Source organism: Ruditapes philippinarum, unplaced genomic scaffold (genome assembly GCF_026571515.1).
Source record: "Ruditapes philippinarum isolate M1 unplaced genomic scaffold, ASM2657151v2 ctg2606_1_1_1_1, whole genome shotgun sequence".
Lineage (NCBI taxonomy): Eukaryota > Metazoa > Mollusca > Bivalvia > Venerida > Veneridae > Ruditapes > Ruditapes philippinarum.
This window is the reverse complement of record NW_026856467.1, coordinates 15333-36710: the sequence shown is the minus strand read 5'-3', so window position 1 is coordinate 36710 and position 21378 is coordinate 15333.

The following is a 21378-nucleotide window of genomic DNA, read 5'->3' as shown; positions in this document are numbered from 1 at the left end:
TCATCATGATTTTATATATGATTTTGTGTATCGTATATGAGTAGAAAATCATATAATGACAGAAGGTGGTTTTGATAATTTATGAAACAATTCATTACTTATTTGTGAAACTCGTTAAAAATAAGTATTTATTGTGAAACTATTTTGTGTTGTTTTTTTCAGTGTGTTTAACTTATGATATTTAGAGGTTATTGAATGAGTGTATATTTAATACTAAAGTTATTTAAAGAGTTCAATAAAATCATATTTAGCAAGCATCTAGCGAGCATAATATTGTTTTTATGAACTCGTTCAATAAATTTAATATTGAATCTGCACGAATATAATATTCTATTTATCACATATCCAATATAAGAATGGGTGTTACACCATGACTCATTGAATTGTTTGTGATTCTCTATAATTGTATAAAGCTTTGTATGGCATAAAATTTTAAACAAATCTTATGTTAAATCATTTTTAATTAAAAATTTTTGGGGCCTCATTAGGGTTTTATAATTTTAGAAAAACCCGTTGTAAGAGGGTTTTTGGGTAAAGAAAAAACTCACGGCGAACATTTTGGGGGAAAGTGATAAACAATAAATTTTGTTCTTTTTTCCAAAAGTTTTGATTTATTAAATTTCGGGGAGGGCACCCAAAGGGTGAAAGCTTTTTCCAACAATTTTTTATAGAAGTTTACAAAAAACAAATTCTAGGAAAAATGTTTTCCTTTGTTACAGAAACAGCAGTCGATATCTTGCACTGTGTTTTTCAATAACCAAGTTGGAATTATTAAAGGAAGATATTTCATCTTTTGTTTTCTATAACGGTGACATGTGTTTACTTTATCTGACTTTAGTGATATTATTTCTTTCATTATTATTTGTTTTACTTTATAAATATGTAATTGCTCAAAGCTTAAAAAACTTTCTATTTGGCTTTTTTTTTCAAAATGGGTGGTTTCAGTATTCATATAATCACCCTAAGGATATGTTGCCTGCTTTTGAAATTTGTCTTGACGTCTTGTCTGTGTTATGTAGGCTTCATAACCTCAGATCTCCTTTCAAAATTCCATTTTTTTTAGTTCCCCCCATTTTTTTCCCTTTTTTTAAGGGCCCAAAGGGCATTTTTTCATTTGGGGGACCATAGCCCCCCGATTCAGGGAAAAGGGCCCACTGTGTCAATTTAAATGTTCAACGCTGGGTAACCGTTTTTATAAAACACATCTGGGATTTTCAAAATTCAAAATTTCCCCATTTTCCCGGGGTTTAAATGTTAAAGTTGCGGAACCGGGGAAAGGGGGCGGGGGAAATTTTAGCTTCCCACTTTCCATTTCCCAAATCCATAAAACAGGTTTTTTTTTAAACCCGACCCTTCGCCCTTTTTTTAAATTTTTTTCGTGTTGGGTTTTTTTTAGGGATTTTGTTTTTCTCTATATTTTTTGCTTTATATTTGTTTCTTGTCATCATAGCAGAAGTCGAGGATTTATATTAACATTAGTATCTCTACACAATTACACCTGACTTACAAAATTATGAAATCCGTTTCACTTTGAGTGCACTGTTCCTGTAAACATTGTAAATGACTTAGTGTAAAGAAAAATAGAAGATTAATATGCGATTTATAAATTAAACAGCAAACTCCTTGAAACAAGTGTTTTACCCCTTTAAACGTCGGAGGTTGATTAACTTTGTGCAAGAGAAATTTATTAACTTATTTTATACGTAACGTATAAGTATGGCTTGATTATAATGTAAGAAAAGAAATCTACAGATGAATATGAATTTATGTAATCAAGAATACATATACTATGATCAAAGATTCATTGGCATTCAATTGATTCCAAGTCAGATTCATACCATACAAATAAATAATCGATATCATGAAATCTTTTTTGGAATAACAAACAATTTCAAGACACACAACTTTAAAAGACATTGGCGTGAATGAACAATTTACCTGAAATCATTTTTGTATTATTAAGTAGTTACTAAATGATTCTAACAAATCAATACTCCTCAATGAAACACATTCTATAGACAAAAGGTCACAAAAGAGCGGAAAGGAAATGGAATTTATCACTTGTAAAATACAAAATTTGATATTTTCATTTGCGATCGTTTTATAGATTATGGTTGATATATATTTGTAATTATTTATAATTTAATTTGTGTGCTAAATATGTCCCGGTCAGCATTTTAGACTGCCTAAATACAGTTTAGTGTTTGCTTTTTATGCAACCGTCCAAAAAGTGTTATCGTTACATCAGAGAAATAAATTATGTATGTGAGAATATAGCAATGAACAGTGAAAATGAATGACATCTCGTGATTCTCTTCACTCGGATGCGACTTAATCGTCTATGCTAAAGCTTATCGTTTCCCTAATTTTATCTTTAACTCGCGCTCATGCTGGCTTCCACCAAGCTATGTATATCTCCACAAGTACTTAATTTTAATAACTGGAACGTATATTAATTAGTTAACAATCTATAATTCAAACTATATGTTTCTTACATAATAAATAACTATATTTTAGAAAGTTAATTCACTCACTGCTTAAAATTTGAAAAGAACTTAGACGGCGACCGTTCAAAGTTTTGCATATTGAAAACTAAATAGTAGTTACAATTTTGATGAAAAACATGTTGACACATTAAGCTCATTTGAGCCATTATATTTTTGGCGATAATATATTGGTTCCACAAACTCTATAAAACGGTGACAGACATTGTTTATAAGGGGTTTGTGATAAGTGTAAACTGTTTTATTTTTCTTTGCTTTTTGTCAGAAATATGACTGCACATATATTAATAACAACGAAAACACGACAACCTTAAGTTGTCAGGTTTCTGTTTAAAACCTAACTGGGTGCCTTTTCAATGGCCTTGTGTGACTAAGTATTGTTGCTGGTCACATTTGTCACCATCTCTCTCCCTTGCTGATCTTAACTTTCATTTTGTAATGATATAAAGTGTGAAACCTTTCTAAGTTAGTATAAAATATAATAAATTAATAGCTATAATTAATAGCTTGAATACAGCTTTCTAATTATATCATTAATTCTTTGTAATGAAGAGGTTTCCTGCTGTTACAACAAAACTAATTATACATATTTACCAAGCAACTCAGCTCTGGCATGTTTTCAATTCATGAATTTATATATATAATATATATTGAGGTGTACTCTAACTGTTGATAAAGCTACTTATAGACTTCACTTATATCATTTTTATTCTGCCATTAAATTTTACACTTGGGAAGATTTTTTTGTATAATTAACATTTTTACGATATGAAGTATAATAACAAAAATAAATTAAACTGGATGATCACAATGCATAGTTTATGAATTTTAGTTTCTTCCGTATAAACATAATGCTAAGTCATGTTATATAATAGCACTTTAAACATTAAAACCCTCCTAATTTGCCGCCTGAGAAACAAGATATGGCAATAGATGTTATTTTATTCAAAACAACAGAAAATCTTATTTTCTAATAGAAGATGAAGATCTGTATAAGATTGACAATTGATATTAAAAATAACCTCAATGCACAGTTACAAGACATTCAAAGGTATCAAAACATATATTCAAGTAGTGAGTGTTTACCTGTTGAAGGTTATGCAAAACACATCACTGTGCTATTTATAAACAACGTTATTAACATTTTCAATGCCAAGTACACCTTGCGGCAATAAATATAACAATATATCTGTTAGTGTAATTATCAGACCGTTTTTACTTATTACAATGTACTTAACTACATATTTCTGTGTTAGAAATGAAAAGCAAAGGTAACAGAAATTCAATCTACTTGTGTTATACTCGGGCACAATCAAAGTTTGCTATATTATAGTTTTCATATCTTTAAATATATAAGTTGGTGCTGATATATTCGAAACAGAAATATTTTAACGTCAGTCTGAAAATGAAAACATTTCTTTTCATTTTGTGTCCTAACCCTATTCGAAACAAGTGAAAAGTCAGCATCTAAGTTAGAAATCTATTTATGCATTTATTTGCAAAAGTCAGCATCTACGTTAGAAGGCTATTAAGGCATTTATTTCATAGGCAACATTCAAGTAATCCGGACTGAGTTAATTTGTTTGTTCTCAACGTAACAGTGTTACAAATATAAATCTGATGAGAAGGGTTATTTATAAAGCGACTAAATAATCTATATCCGTAGAAAAAACATAAACATTCAGAATCAGCTTAATGATAAAAATCGAAACTTATGTTACATTGGTATCATATAATTGCCTTTTACTTTAATTGTTATGCATCAAATAAGGACATAAAATGCATCAACATTATATAATTGTACATTATTGGTGTTATAAACTTTTAATGCAGTATCACATTTTTTATCTTTGCCTAAATTAAAGCTCTTCACTAGAACCTGTTGTATATTCTTTGGCTTATTTCTTACATTTCAAAACATCGTTCCAATTTATCTCTCATTCATTGGGTGTTAAAATTGCAAAACATTTGAATGTATGCGTAATTGCGAATAGTTTCGTCTGGAAATTTTGATTATCTGTCTGTTCTTGGAAGGTTATTGGGATGCAATTTATCCTATAGACGTATTTTTGTTGTTGTTTTTATACAAAATGATATTATCATCCAAAATGCTTTAAAATGATGACCATTCAATGTTAATGTACAATGTACTTTTATATTAAAACCAATAATTTTGTATCTAAAATTACTGAAATAGATTGACAGAATTTCCTTCATCCAGGCAGCAGACTTAAACACTGTTAATCAAACTAAATTTTTCTCCATTGTGATTGTCATGTTAAAATAATGAAATCTTAGTTTAATTGTTAGCTTCACAGACGACATTTAAAAAAATCAAAATGCATATGAGAATTAATTGCTATCTAACTTATTCAATGAAAATATATTCGCTTTTTGGATCAGAACAATAATAGTTAAATATAAAATACATATTGGGATATTGTCTGAAACATTTGGTGAAAAATTGGTTATAACCAAGCATAGTTAACCCTCGATATTATGATTAAGGTCTTAGATTACATTAAATCTTTTAAATTTGTAAATGCACATTATGCTTCAGAAATCCATTTTTTTTTTAATTCTTTAGAATGGTCAAAATAAATTTCAATATAAATGAATTGAGAGCATACTAAATCTTTAATAATTGGAGAAAGTAGCACTGATCGTACAGTAGTCTGTTATTAAGAAAAGCAAAATGTAAACAAAGTAGTATTTTGACTTACATACAAAATAATTAATAACTGTACATTGTAATTATACTTATTGCCAAAGACAAACAGAAGTGAACAATTGTTCGTTTATATATCCAATAAATAATCTTTTTTGAAATTGCAACAAGATACCACAAATACCAAACGTTTTTGAGAAATAAAAATAACAGCTTTCCAGAGGCTTAATGGGCCTTTAAAGAAAACAATCCTATACTGTATCGAGGTTATGCCGACTAACTGATAATGATAACAATAACAACAACAAAACCTGATTGACTGTTTGTTATCAATGTTATCTATATTTCTACTATAACTGATAGGCAAAATAGAACTGTCTTTCGGCGTGATTCTTGCTAATCGAGCTGAAACAAACACATCTATACTTCAGAAAGATTCAGGTAATGTGTCATTGAAGCGACTGAATCACAATTTAACTTATTAAACTTAAACTAAAAATACTCGAAAGTTCATGTAAATACAAGAAATTCTTTCGTTATAATAATTAATTACATTTGCTTTTTTCAGGTTCTTCAAGGCCAGTAAAAGTTAACCAGTATTTTTTTTATTTTGACTTGTTTTTTTTCTGATAAGCATCGATTAACTGTAGATAATTTTCACTGGATCATTCTATTCATATTCTTGAGGAAGAATACCACACGGTTAGGCGTTTTCAATATCATAGATGCACAAGAAAAGGAAATAAGACAAAAAAACATACATAAAGCAAAGAAAACCCAAGAATAAAAGAATCACAACATATTATTAGAATACTATTTGCTTTCGGTTCAAGCATTTATTTTGTGTACACGTATTTCCATCAGCACCAATGTTAAGAAATCGATACTTTACCCCATATCGTAGAAATATTTCTGTACAATATTTCTGAATAGTGTCATTAAAAGGTCAATGTAAAGGAGGTAGTCAGTTTGCTTGCAATGAATTTGCATGTTTCAATTTATTTGCAGAATTTCTACAAAAATATAAAAGTTCAGACTGTTTTATTACACCACAAGAACGGCTCTAACATTTCTGTGACGACTCTATAACATTACATTAGGTGAAATAATAAACAGATACTAATGTTGTCAATTATCTTTAATAGTTACTCCATAAAAGGGAATGAAAGATGGTGCATATTTCTGCAAAAAAATGTTACGCACCAAAAAGCGAAACCAATTCACCATTGTTGAAATGAATACGAGCAATCTATTACAACGTGTTTGCAGCACATACGTTTTTATAAGTAACATCGAAATGCCTCATTTTGATCCTGAATCGTAAGAATAACAGTACGTAGTTTACAAAATGTAATGCACATCGGAATATTGTTCTGGTAATTAACCTTTAATAAAAAAAAACTTCACAAACACTTGGGTTTAAGATGAAATCTATTAATAGAGACCTTTTGTCCAAGTTATTTTTGGTACTCTTATATCCTAAATGTGCAGGACAGATAGATACTCGTAAATAAGTATAAACTTCAATTGATTAGATAAATTAGATGTCCCTAAAGCTTATCAGCTGTTTTCAACAAATGCTATCTTTATGTTCACAAAAACTGTCAGACAAAAGAACAGTATGTCACCAGAATTGTCTTTGATGTAGTCCTGCTTCATGAAGCGTAAGGCGTACATAATAAATGCTGTTTGGAAAATGACAAGGACATAAAAGCTTCACAAAGATTAAAGAAATATACCAATGAAACGACTGAATACATAATTGCCCATTAATAAACTCTAAATTCGATACCCTTCATGTCTTGAATTTCTTAGGTGGATTTGCAAAAGATCCTCTTTAAACTTCTTTTTTATTACGATAATTTACCTTAGTTTAGATTGATTTATTACACTTTTTCTTTTTAGGGTCTTCAAAAGAAGAAATCGGCATTTTACATTTTGATTCTTTGTTTATTTTTGTAGATACATGTATTTCACTCTTCAAATTTTGAGAGAGAGGATTAAAAAAAGCTGAATTATTAACGACATGGTTTCTGGTTGAAAAAAAAAAAAACAAATGAGATACTATGAAAAAAATATTTGTAGCAGAATTTGTTTCCTATATTTTAAGAGTGTTTTCTTAATCTGGCAAGAAAACGTGCTTCCAATTACCATTAGCGGGATATATTGCTATACGTTTGAAATACAGTTTATATGAACAAATTGATTGGCATCAACCAATTAATAATACAAATCCGGATAATATGCTTCATATTGATAAGAATGATTTCACAGACCTAAGAACAAAATCGTAATGACTTAATATATAAAATAGTCTTGGGTTAATTCAAAATCATCCAAATGTTAAGTGCATTTACAAGACAATAATTTAAACCGTACAAAACTGAGTGTATAATAGCAACATTGCGAAAATCCTGTATCAGTTAGTTAAACTGTATAAATATGATTGTACTATAGCAACATTGAGAAAACCAGTTAGTTAAACCGTACAAAAGCTGATTTGTATTAAAGCAACATGTAGTTTAACATGTTATGTCAAAGGGAATATCTCGGGGGTAATTGTTATACCATTTGACATATAATATAGTGAGATTCATTGTTAAAGTCACTTTTAAAATTATTGGCTCATGATTTTATCTTCTAGACTATTTACAACTGAATTAATCTTACATCATTCTGTTGTACATACGAAATGAAACATAAATTTGATAATAAATTTCAAAAATTTAATGACAATACCTGTTGCAATTAAGTAACATTATAATGAACAACGTTCAGGTTGGGAATATGTCCTTTCATAAAAATAATCTTTTATTTTCACTGTCATCTTTGAATTAAATTATTTCCTATACATAGTCATGTCATATAACCAGTTCCAGATACAGTAAACATAAATTACATTCTTGAAGATTACACCGCACTGCATTATGGTGGTCTTTCCTGGGGGTAAACTTTGGTATACATACAACAATCTCAGTACTTCCATAACGATTAAATGTAGACGAAAACGATTCAACAATTTAATACGGAACTCAAACATTCAACGCAAAATCTTATATTTCGTTGAATACCAGTGGGGATTATGATAAAGCATCAAACAATATTGCCATCTATTTCTCAAAAATATAAGCTGGTTTGGATCGGTTAACACAACAATAATGGAAGGTGTCAGACAAAGATTTTCCTTACAATATGCCAAGTTATTGTTGTTTGTACAAATTGAAAAAAAAAACATAAATATTGGAATCACTTTGTTTTAGTATTGAACCGTTACAATCGCATAAACCTTAAATATGCATATCTGTCTTTCAATCTTGACAAATCGTTTGTCACTCTGAGGAAAAAATTCGAGAAAAGCGGACAGTGCCGGTAATAAGGTGAAGGCATGGATGTGCCGGCTACCTGGGACAGCACTGGTAGCATGGGTAGCATCTGCCACCACATATTTGTTCATGGGACATTACACTTATTTTTGTCAAAAAAAAATCAAAAAAATCTAGAATTAATAACTATTATTACGACGGGTCATCAAGCAATTTTGCGAAACATAAATTAATATATATATAACTATATTTTAATAAGAGGTATATAGAGATATGTTACAACTGTATACACATTTATGTCTGATTGCCAGTTAAAAGAATGTTTTTTTAACATATTAAGAATTTAATTTTCAAATAACTTTGCTAATTACTTGAAGGTAAATGACTGAATGATGTGAATTAAAAAAATAAAGATAATATAAGGGTGACTTTATGCATCATTAAATGATACGAAAATCTTATAAAAAACGTATTGGTCTAGAACGGATCTATTAAGTAACATTATAGTACTTTACGTTTGAAACGTCGCTTTTCAATAGAATATTGTAACGTTCTAATACACTGTATACACGAACGCTGTAAATTTATGCAGTAAGTTCAGGTTTGTATTATAAATTCTGACAACTTAATTATGTATGATCGTACGATAAACGATTATTTGCAATAGGTAACACACATAAAGCGGATCGGTCTATAGATGCAAAGACCTTACATATAGGGCATGTCAATACGTAAAACACAATACCCTTCATTATCATTTTAAAAAATATAAATTACTTGAGCATTATTCCTAAAGCTATACAACAGTCGATAACGCATTTGTCCTTTTCTTAAAATGCTCAATGGATAAAACATGCGTTCATGTTGGCTAATAAAATATGTTAAAATGTGTTAGGGGATATGTAATCTTTGTTTATATATCAAAATGATGTGAATTGATGTGTCCTTCGTTTTAATTTGTTGCTTTCGTGTTATATGACTTTATCAACTTTGAAATATTATTAAGATATTACACGCCTTGCACATAAACCTTTTGATTATTTACATAAATCTAAATGTAGACATATCATATAAAACAATAAAAATGATCAATTTTATTTCTTAATAGTTTCGTAATTTATAATACTAGAGAACACAATGTTTTACATTGAAACAAGGTAGCAAAATATACAAATACAAACATATGATACCTTTCATTTACCAATGGGAATAACAGATTACAAAGAGCAATGATTTTAAAGTCCACTTTAACAGTAACTTTTAAGCACTAACACTTAACAAATCTAATGCACCGCCTTTCTAATGCTAAATTTTAAGCAAATTAGCATACCGTAAACAATTACTTTTACATTTAATACGTTAATATACATGTAGTACAAATGTAAAGCCCTGAATAATGCAAACTTTCCACTAAGGCAGAAGTACGGTATTGTGTTTATTTTTAACTGTTATGAGAAATGAGTGACTGGACTATCCATTAAATTGGAGTGCGTCATTTTTTATGTTGTTCGTTTTGTTTGTTTGGTTTGATGTCATATGTTAGAATCAAGAAAAAATGATCTTGCTATCCTCAGGTTTTTTTTACAAACTTAAAGCAACACCAGGTTCAAAACCACCATACCTGCTGGAGCTAAAAGATGTATAGACTTCATTTATTCGAACCCATTTAGTCACCTCTTAAAATTACGTAGGGATAAACGAGCAAATCCTATTAAGCAACCCATCAACCACAAGGGGCACTTCAATTTTGAAAAGCAAAGAAGAAAAGGGTGTTAAACTGAAAACATTGGAACACATATGAAATGTTATGATGTTTTCAGAGAAGAGCAACTGGATTCATCATAACGAAAGGCAAACTAGACACTGATTTTTAAGGTTTCCTGGTACTATTTACTGTCATTTTCTAAACATCTTTGACCTTGTTGACCTAAAGCTTTCTGCATGTTACATCTGCATGTAGTAATCCCTTTGAAAATAAGCCTTGCATCACATTTGATTTTATGCTAAAGATTTAACTTGCCAATAATGCCTTTTGTTACAAAAGAAACATATGCTGTGCAAATCAATTTTTCACATATGACGTAGGTATGCAATGTTAACATTGACTGTCTTTCAGAACAGAGAGATCTTGGAAACTCGTTTGAAAAACACAAATACATGTACATGTGTATTACAATTCTTGTCCTACGAGACGTAAACATTCCTAAAATCGACAACACCTATGTTGTATCTCCTTCTATAGAACGTCCGGGATTTGACATAAGGCGTTCTTTTTCCGCTAAATCACGCCATCGCATTACACAAACATTCTGATTTTCATTTCTTTCCTCCGGAGGTTCGCTATATCTGTTTTTTGTATTATTTCTTATCCTCATCAGCCGACGTTTCCATTGCGTATACCCTATAAGTCCCATAAATGCATAGTATCCTAAAGTAATTATCATTATCACCACACTATCTCTGCGTATATAATCTATGGTGTTGATTTTAACACATTTTGAATGATTAATCGAGCTATAATTTCCTTCACCGTATATCTCTAACATATGAACACAAAGGGTATACATTGTTCCAGCCTCAAAATTATCAAATGTATACTCTCTGACGTCACTTGATAAAGGATGTGACGTAAATCGTCCACCTTTTGGAAAATATTCTACCACCGAGTCTTTTACGAACCCAGTAAGGTTATAATTAGGATCTAGTGCCCATTTAATTGAAATAGAATGAATTGAACTATTTAGCCAGAAAATTTCAAGCATGTTCACGGGAATTTCAAAGATAGCATTATTGTCTAAAGGTTCCAATCTGATTTTGTTGTCGGTGGTGAGTGGCCCATTTATATGCGTTTCAATTATGTAAGGTGGATTTATCGTATCCTCTGCTTGAATGTTTTGCATTTTTGAGCAAAGATTTGTTATCGTCAGCAGTATTGCAAACAACGACGGCGCCATATTTTGAAACTGTTGGATCATCCTTGCCAAAATTGTATCGGAATCTGAAATGTATTCAAAACCTTTAAGCGTTTGCGTATTTTTGGCTTCAGACTTGTGATGAACTTGTGATTTATTGTTTGTATTGAGATAATGTGACTAAAGCATCGATATTTGAATCGTTTAAATGAATTAAATTTACAAAAATGGAAACAATAACGACAATTACTTGTAATTAAAATAGCAGTCGTTGCATGAAACAGAACAAAATATTACATCACAAATTTTTACAATAAAGCCGTTCGTTTTGTAGCCTTGTTTTTTGGTTTTTGTTTGGTTATATTTATCAATTTATTAGTTTATATGACAAATCTACAGAAACATGTATTCCTTTACTTGCGTGTCATATTGACCCATTCTTACCTATGTAAACTCCTACATCTGCTGAAATTGTCTAATCCATTACTGAACAACAGGCAAAACATACATCTACAGGCAATATGGAAGTCCTCTCCGTGTCTTCACTTTAGCTGAAAAGATATCAATACAAAATGTTAATATCAATTACTACGTAGCGGTTTCAGCTTCCACTTGGTCAAAGCTGTTTTGTAATTGTAACGTCAATAAATATTAAAATAAATTCTTTATAAAAAAAAATTGCATTTTATGGTCTAAGTTTCATACTTACGCACGTTCACCGACTTTACAGCTATTACCCCTGGTCATCGGGCTACTGTTATCTATTTATCAATCTCCCTGGGGAGTCTTTTAACTCCGCTTAGTGCAGCCGACACTTTGGCGCAACGGAATAATACCACCCTCGCAGGTACCCATTTACACCTGGGTGAAGTGAAGCAATCGCAGATAAATTTCTTGCTCAAGGAAATTAGCAGTGCCCCTGGTGGGGTTCGAACCCGGGACCTCTCGATCCCTAAGCGCGCGTCCTACCACTGGACTACTGCTCCTACTGTTTATACAGACAAACATCAATGCACTGGCATCACAAATGCAAATGTAATGCAATTTTGGTTTGCATAATGCATTGATCCAGTAACAAGAAATAGATCGTTAAACATCAGGCAAAATTAATGTTTCAATTTACTTTGTCTGCTCGTTTTATTTAGTTGTTTACTCACTGACACTATAAAATGTCATATGGCGACTTTCAATTTGTACTGGTTGAGTTAGACCAAAGGTTAAACCCTTCATGCATTATATCAGGCACTTGAGTAAAACCAAAAACTTTGGGAAAGCTAGTCGTCCTGCTTTAATTTTGTATTCATAATTATTTTACCAAATGTGAAAAATTATGCTGGTTACTGTAACATCGTGTGCTGCATAGTCTAAGGTGTTATAGAACAATCAAAGATAGGTGCAATAATAATAATTATGCAAGGCTCAATTCATTTTCTTTTAACAACTTTATAAAGAACATGCAGACAATGAGCAAAAAGATCTAAATTTAGTTTGCCTTACAACCAGATTAATTTTTTCTTTATAAGTTAAGTATAAAATCAATCTTTGTCACACATTGTTTAATATCTATACAAGAATTCCTGTCTATTCAACTGAAAGATTCTAATTCAGCCAATTAAGTTTTCTAACTAATATTACGAAGGGCCTCTGATGACATTTTAACTTCACCTATTCACCGTTTCAACTTTATGAATTCGCGATTTTATAAATTTACGATTACAAATTTCAATTTCATGAATTTACACTTTCACAATTTCATTTTCATGAAATTTACGATTTTAACTCCACTAATTCACATTTTTGACGATTTCCATTTCAGGAATTCTTAATTTCAATTTCATGAATTTACGATCATGAATGCGTAAAAGTATATAGTCCAACCCGTGAAATTGATATTGTAATTCATGATGTCCATACCGTAAAGTTGAAAACGTGAATACACGAATATGAAATCGTGAAGTTCAAAAACATAGTTTCTTTAAGTTGTGGTCACGAATTTAATATCGTAAATATGTAAGTTGAATCTTGAATTCATTAAGTTGAGAAGGTGACGTTTAAAATCAAAATCATGAATTCATACCTCGAATCATTTGAATATAAATATTTAATGTGAAGAAATTGAGTAAGAATTGTAACTTTTAACATAATATCATAATAAAATCTAACAACAGCCAGTCAGTTGGCTTGCAATAAATCTGTTAGTTTCCGAGTAGAATATCTGCAAGAACATTTACACTCAGACTTTTTATTACACCACATGGATAGCTCTGACATGTCTGTGACGACTATAAACCATTTCATTAGGAGGAATAATGATCAGATAGTAATGTTGTCAATTATCTCTAATATTAACTTCATAAAAAAGGAATGAAAGATGGTGCATATTCCTAGACCTTCTATCGTTATTTATTGATTATATAACTTGCTTGATAAAGCGCTTAAGTAGTGATTGTATCAATAACTCAATAAATCAATAATCGTTAACTCTCTCGTGACATCAAGACTGGATTATTGCAATGCTCTTCTATATGGTATACCTCAACAAACCATGAAAAAACTTCAACTTGTTCAAAATACTTCAGCCCGTGTGATTAAACGTACATCTAGGAAAGATCATATTACACCAGTGATGAAAGATCTTCATTGGCTGCCAATCGAATATAGAGTGAATTACAAGATCTTATTACATACTTTCAAGTCACTGAAACAACAATTCTCCATCATATATGCAGGAAATGATTCAAGTTTATTCCACTTCCCGAAATCTGCGCTCTTCAAATGCACCTGTACGATTAGTGCAACCAAAACTAAACTGAAATTTGGTGAAAGGAGTTTTCGGCATCAGCTCCTAAGCTATGGAATTCACTACCAAGTCATCTAAAAAACTGTAACACAGTAGAAAGTTTCAAAAAACATCTTAAAACACACTACTTCAATTTAGCTTATGGAAAATAATCAGTGACTGTTATGAATGAATTTTATAAACAGTGAATACGAAGTATCTGTTATTTGAATATTAGTTTATTAAAAAGTTTTTTTTTTAAACAAACAATTTTTAAATTCAATTTAGTATTTCTATTGTTTTATAACGATGATTTAGCAAGATCTTATCTATTATTATAAATCCATTGCTAGCATTTTTAAGCACAGAATATTTCTTTTTTTTTTTAAATCAAAAAAAAAAAAAAAAAAAAAAAAAAAAAAACTAACATTTATTTATCATAATAATTTACATGTGTTATATAATATATGGCTCGTGAATGCAGAGGGGTCAGATTTCAAGAATATTTAGTGTTAAGGTGTGGGGCGTGGCCCTTTCCTCCTGTGGTGATAGTAGTGATGTCATCCTGGGGGTCTGCATGCGCTGTGGGGAGGTATCTGACTCCCTCGGTACTTGACCTTGGTGTAGCAGTACTCATGCTATCCAGGTTCGTTAGGTTCAATATTCTTTTAGTCTGATGTCGCTGTATTCATTCTTTTATCAATCGTTCATATATTTTCTGTTGTAAAGTATGACAACAAAACAATGAAAATCATCAATATGCATTTAAAGTAGCTTTTAATATTTATTTTATGAGTTTATGTTAAAAGGCACATTATTTCTTACACATTTATATATTGAAGACAATTTTAATGTATTGACAATAATATTGTAAAGTGAGTTTTAAGGATCTTTAAGTTATATTGTATTAATATGTAAAAATAATTCCATAATTTATACTTTTAATTAGTTAATGCAAAATATTTTTAATGTTCATAATCCTGTTCATTTATATTGTTTTAGACATATATGATTGATGTAAAGCGCCTTTGAACATTTTAATGAAAAGGGCGCTATATAAATGTGGTATTTATTATTATTATAATAATAGATTGTTCACTTTTGTTATTAGATAAATTTTGTAAAAGCATAATTTGTAGGCGGATGAACCTTGAATAACATAACTAGCATGGAAATAAAAACGAAAAGCTCTATTTAATGTAAAATATGTCTCAAATGGCACTTTTGAAACGTGAATAAATCTTGAATAGCAAGTAAAGCAGAAATTCTCAATTTATCGGTGAATCACAATTGGCAATGGATTTAAAGTAAACGTTAAAATGTAAATGCTACATTCTAGATGCATCATTGATGCTGATACACACTCACATTGTGTTATTATGATTTTAGTCTAAACAAATAAAACATCGGGTGCTAAGGACCATTCATTTTTCTAATGATACACGCAAATATTCTAAAATACTTTACAGTTTTCATATTTCAGAACATTTTAACTTGCTTGTGATTATTGATTAACGATGCAGATTTGTGTGCAATAAGTTTTATTTATTATGTTATGAGGATTTTCTTTTCGTCTGAGTGAATGGAATATATTTTCACGAAACATGATTAATTGCCATGATGCTGTGCAATACACAATTTAGTGTAGGCATCGTTTATTAGAAAAAAGTTCTTTTTTGTCAATTGAATTTCATGTTTTTGTCTATCATTTCCTATATTTCATTATCAATATCGTATTGTACATGTAAAACATAAAGGTTTATGTCGGTTTTATCTTTCAAATCATGTTATACGTTCCATTTTATTAAAATTCCCTAAACCCACTTAAATGTTGTAAAGTTCATTAACTATATAAATATTATTAAGCAGAAAGTCTACTTAATAAGCTGTTAGGAAATGAGAAAGATAATAGATAAGAAACTGAATTGGCATGTCGAGATCATATCATACAGATGCAGAATTTCCAGGTAAATGTATAACTAGTATATCCGAGGAATGAATGTTTACAAATGTTAACCTGTTAAAGGTCAATTCAAAACAAAGCAATATGCTATTTATCAAAAATGCTGTCCTTCCCACAATGCAGTAAAAAAAGAACCATTTGCCATTTTATTGTCAGTGTGAAACAATAATTCCTTATTCCGGCCACATTCTGACAAGTAAAACTATTTTATTCAGAAAAGTCTGCGACTGCCGGAAACAACAAAACCAAGTATCCCGGAATTTCATTAGGCTATCATCAGAGGTGTACATATTATACATTCTCTTTGCTACCTTGTAAAGCTAAATCAATTTGAAATGAAACACTGCTAAACGATGAGTTGATTCATAAAGGTAATCGTCAATTTTAGAGGCTTAAGAGGCGAGTGACGGCGGTTAAACCGACAATAACAAGATATAAGAATAGGAAAGACATAATACTTTGAATTGTTTGTGAAAATCGGAAATCGACACTGCTTACAAAGCAAAGTTGTTCAAATTTCCTTTCATTGAAGACTTTACTGAAAATAATGTAAAGATCAATAGATGATTGGGGATAGGAAATCGAAATTGCTTACGAATAAAAAATGGTTTAATTTGTATTTCATTAAATACTAGACTGTAGATTATATAGATATGTAGAAATACTCTTCTATTATGTGAATATGATTGAATGTATAAATATTCAACTTAATTCAATGATTAAATGATTATATCTCAAGATCTTGAGTGGCATATATTGTTTTGTTAACATGTGTTGAGCCCGTGTTACAGATTAAGTGGTTTTTATTTATTTATAAAAGGATTACTTGTGTTTAACTATAGGTTTCCTTTCTAATATGTTAAAAAAATATATCAGATTGAGGATTCGCTGGATGTTCTTTGTTCATTTCCATTGAAATCAAAAACTTACAATATGTTTGGTGCATAAATTGTGTTAACAAATAGTTTTCCATTATTCATTTAAAAGTAATAGTCAATGGATTGAATAAATAACATTTTGTAATTTAATAATTTAATATGCGTTGTTATATAGCGACACATCGCATTTATATAACAACAGTAATAAAAGTGTTGCATCACATTTGATGTATACAGTAAGTTATACAATCGTATTAAATTGGCCTGCAGCCTTTTTATTATTTGAAAAAAAAAATATTCAGTGTTGTTTCAAATTAAGCATTTCAATTATTTCATCTTTAAAAAGTGCGTAATATCACTGTTAAGGCTTCTTCAAAACAACACCACAGTTATTTATAACGCGCCAGTTGACGTTCGTTTCTAAAATTAGAAGATTTGGAAAGAATCGCCTGATTTACTAAAAAACATATAGAGAGCTGATCGGTAGATTAAGGTATCAAGGGGTTTCCTGATTGTTTATGTATTTTATTGACGGAAAATTTCATTTTCCACGTTAATTCTTTTGATTTGACAATTATAACATATTCAACCTTTAAAAAAGCATAAGTTCGCTACTATCCAACGTTATTTTTATAAACATTCAGCACAGTTGTCTCAAAGTACCAATTATAACTGAGTTATTTTGACTTTAAGATAATATGATCATTAAGATTCATCCCGCACTGACGATGTGCAGGTAATGAATACTGGCTCAATACTTGGAGTGTCCCACTGTTCATCTATAGAGTTATAAACTGAAGTCAATAAAATGCCCAGTTCGTATGTTGTCCTTAATCAAAGCGCATTACCAGTTGCAATATTAATTCCTTTGAGATATTTCTTCAATCATTTCATTCTCTTGCGACCAAGAGGGCGACTGATTAGTATTTATTTCTCATTCTATAATTGGATGGAAGCGAAATATTTCGTGAACAAGTTTCTTTTGCTTTTTTTATCTTCCAAGTAATTGTACCCGAAATGACCAAATTACTGGGGTTATCTTAGATCTGATGATAGAGGTATGAAGACGTTTGAGGATGGAGGTCATAGGACGGAGGTCAGAGGATGGCGGTCAGAGGATGGAGGACGAAGGACGGAGGTCCTTTTTAATATATCGTTTCATTTCATTATGCAGAATGGATTAGAAATCAATGTAATTTATTCCTTTTAATCTATATATGTGATAAGGAAGATTTGTTGTTTTTTATTTGTTTGATTTTGCTTGCTATGGTGTTGGTTCGTATTGTTTGTGTTTATTGTTTTTATTTTATCATGGGTTGTTGTTGTTTTGTTGTGTGTAATTGTTTTTTAGCTGTTGTTGTGTGTTTTTTGTTGTTGTTGTTTTTTCTTTTCTTTTTTTTTGGGGGGGGGGGGGTTGTTGTTAGACTGTACTATTACTCATTTTCTTGTTCGTTATTTTATTAGAGTTCTTACTGCAGTAGTGCGACTACATTAATTCAAAGTAATAGAAGGGCAAGATTGCCAGTTTTGAAATGAATTCTAACAACTTGTGGGCAGCCCTTTTACTGCAATGAAGATAAATCGAATTTTAAAACGTTAGCTAAACATGCGATGCAGAATTGATATGTATCTTGAAATACCAATGAGGATTGTTTCGTAACTTCAAACGGAATAGCAAAACTTGATTTTATCCAAAAATATACCAATGTTAGCAGGTAGCTGGCGAATAAATTACGTGATGAATATGACCGGCATCAACCACTTAATAATACAAAGCCTGATAACATGCTACATAATGATAAGTATGATGTAGTTACATATAACAGAACTAAGCACTAATTCGTAACGACTTTTATAAAATATAACAAACGTGCTTCCGGAAATAGAGTGTAGGTCTTAGGTTAATTCTAAATCATCCACCTGTTTAGTGCATTTACCGATGAAAACGTTAAACCGTACAAAACTAATCGCACATATGGTAACATTGCGAAAATCATGTATCAGTTAGGTGAACCGTACAAAGACTGATTTGTACTTATCAACATGTAGTTTAACATGTTCTGTCAAAGAGAATATATCAGGGGAAATTGTTATCCCTTTGTTATTATATTAAATTTGTTAACCTAATTATTAAAGTCATTTTTTCAAATTATTGGTTAGTGATTACATCTCATAAACATTTTTCAAAACAAAGTTAATGTTGCACAATTCTGTAGTACATAGGACATGAAAAAATGAATTATAAATTTGATCATAAATTTCAAAAACTAAATTGCAATACCTGGTGCAATTAAAAAAAATATAACAACCAATATTCAGGTTGAGAATATGTCATTACAGAAATATAATCTTTTATTTTCAGTGTAATCTTTGAATTAAATTATTTCCTATACACAGTCATGTCATATAACCAGTTTCAGATACAGTAAACATTAGTTACATTCGTGAAGATTACACTGCACTGCATTATGATGATCTTACCCGGAGGTAAACTTTGGTTTACCTACAACAATCTCAGTACTTCCATAACGATTAATTTTAGACGAAAACATTCAACAATTTAATACGGAAAACAAGCATTCAACGCAAAATCTTACATTCCGTTAAATACTAGTGGAGATTATGATAAAGCATCAAACAATATTGCCATCTATTTCTTATAAAAATAAGCTGGTTTGGATCGGTAAACATAACAATAAGGGAAAGTGGAAGACAAAGATGTTCCCTACGATATGCCAAAATATTGTTGTTTGTACCCAAAGTGAAGAAAAAATAAAAAGAAGGAAAACACTTTTTTTAAAATTTTTAAACCCTTTCAAATCGTATAACCCTTTTAAGGGGAGACCAAAAGGCAAAATCTTTTATTTATTTTGTTTTTTTTAAAGTTTCTTTCATTATTTTGTTGATGTCCTCAAAAAGGAACGCTAGAAAAGCACAGGGAAAATAATCTTTTCCCAAAAAAATAAAATAAATTTAAAAGGTGGTTTTTCTTTAAACCCCGGGCCCCCGTGGGGCAGATTTAAAAAAGGGGTTAAAAGAAAACCCAATTTGGCCCCAGTTTAACTTTTTGGGGGCTTTAAGAATATGCCAAAAGCTGCACCCCGACCCCAATCAAACCGAGTCTGCAATTCTTTTGTAATTTTTTTGTGATTAATAATGCTTCCGAGGGATCACTTTGTTTCCAGATTTTTAGACCTTTTCTATCATACAATATCCACAATAAATGTTTTTGTAACTTCCAGGTTTTTTTTTATGTCACATAACTTGTTTTAAAACTACTCGGTGATTCTGTCGGCTTCTTAATTTCGTTCAACATATATAGATATATTGACGCATCAATCCCAAAATGTACAAAAATCTAATACCGAAATTCATGCTGGGATTTTACAAAATTTGAGTTCATAAAATCAGTTTGATATTTTTGTCATTAATTTGCCTGAGTATCCCTTTAAATATACATGTCTGTCTTTCAATCTTGACAAATCATTTATCACCCAGATGAAAAAGTTCAAAAACGCGAACAGTACAGAAAATTAGGTGAAGGCATGGATGTGCCGACTGACCTGGGAGAACACTGGTAGCATAGAGGTCTGTTATAAACATTCATGTCTGATTGCCAGTTAAATAAATGTTTTTTAACATATTAAGAATTCATTTTACAGTTCTACAAATATATTTGCTTTCTTATAACAATCAATTGAATTCAAATGAATGAATGGTGTGAATTAAAATTTAAAGATAATTTTAGGGTGACTTTATGCATCAATTAATGATACTTAAATCTTATAAAAACCGTACTGATCTAGAATAAAACTATGAACTAACGTTATAGTACTGTACGTTTGAATCGTCGCTTTTCAATAGATTGTTACGTTTAAATACACTGTATACACGGCCGCTGTAAATTTATGGAGTAATTTCTGCTTTGTATTATAAGATCGTTATAAAGATTTGTGACAACTTAATTATTTATGGTCATACATAAACGATTATTTGCAATAGGTAACACACGCAAAGCGGATCGGTCTATAGATGCAAAAGACCTTTCATATAGGGACTGTCAATACGTAAAACACAATACCCTTCATTATCATTTAAAAAAATATTAATTACTTGAGCATTATTTCATTTTCCTAAAGCTATACAACAGTCGATAACCGATTGATTTTTTTCTTAAAATGCTCAATGGGTAAAACATGCGTTGATGTTTGCTAATAAAATATGTTAAAATGTGTTAGGGGAGATATGTAATCTTTGTTTAGATATCAAAATGATGTGAATTGATGTGTCCTTCGTTCTTATTTGTTGCTTTCATGTTATATGACTTTATCAACTTTGAAGTATTAATGAA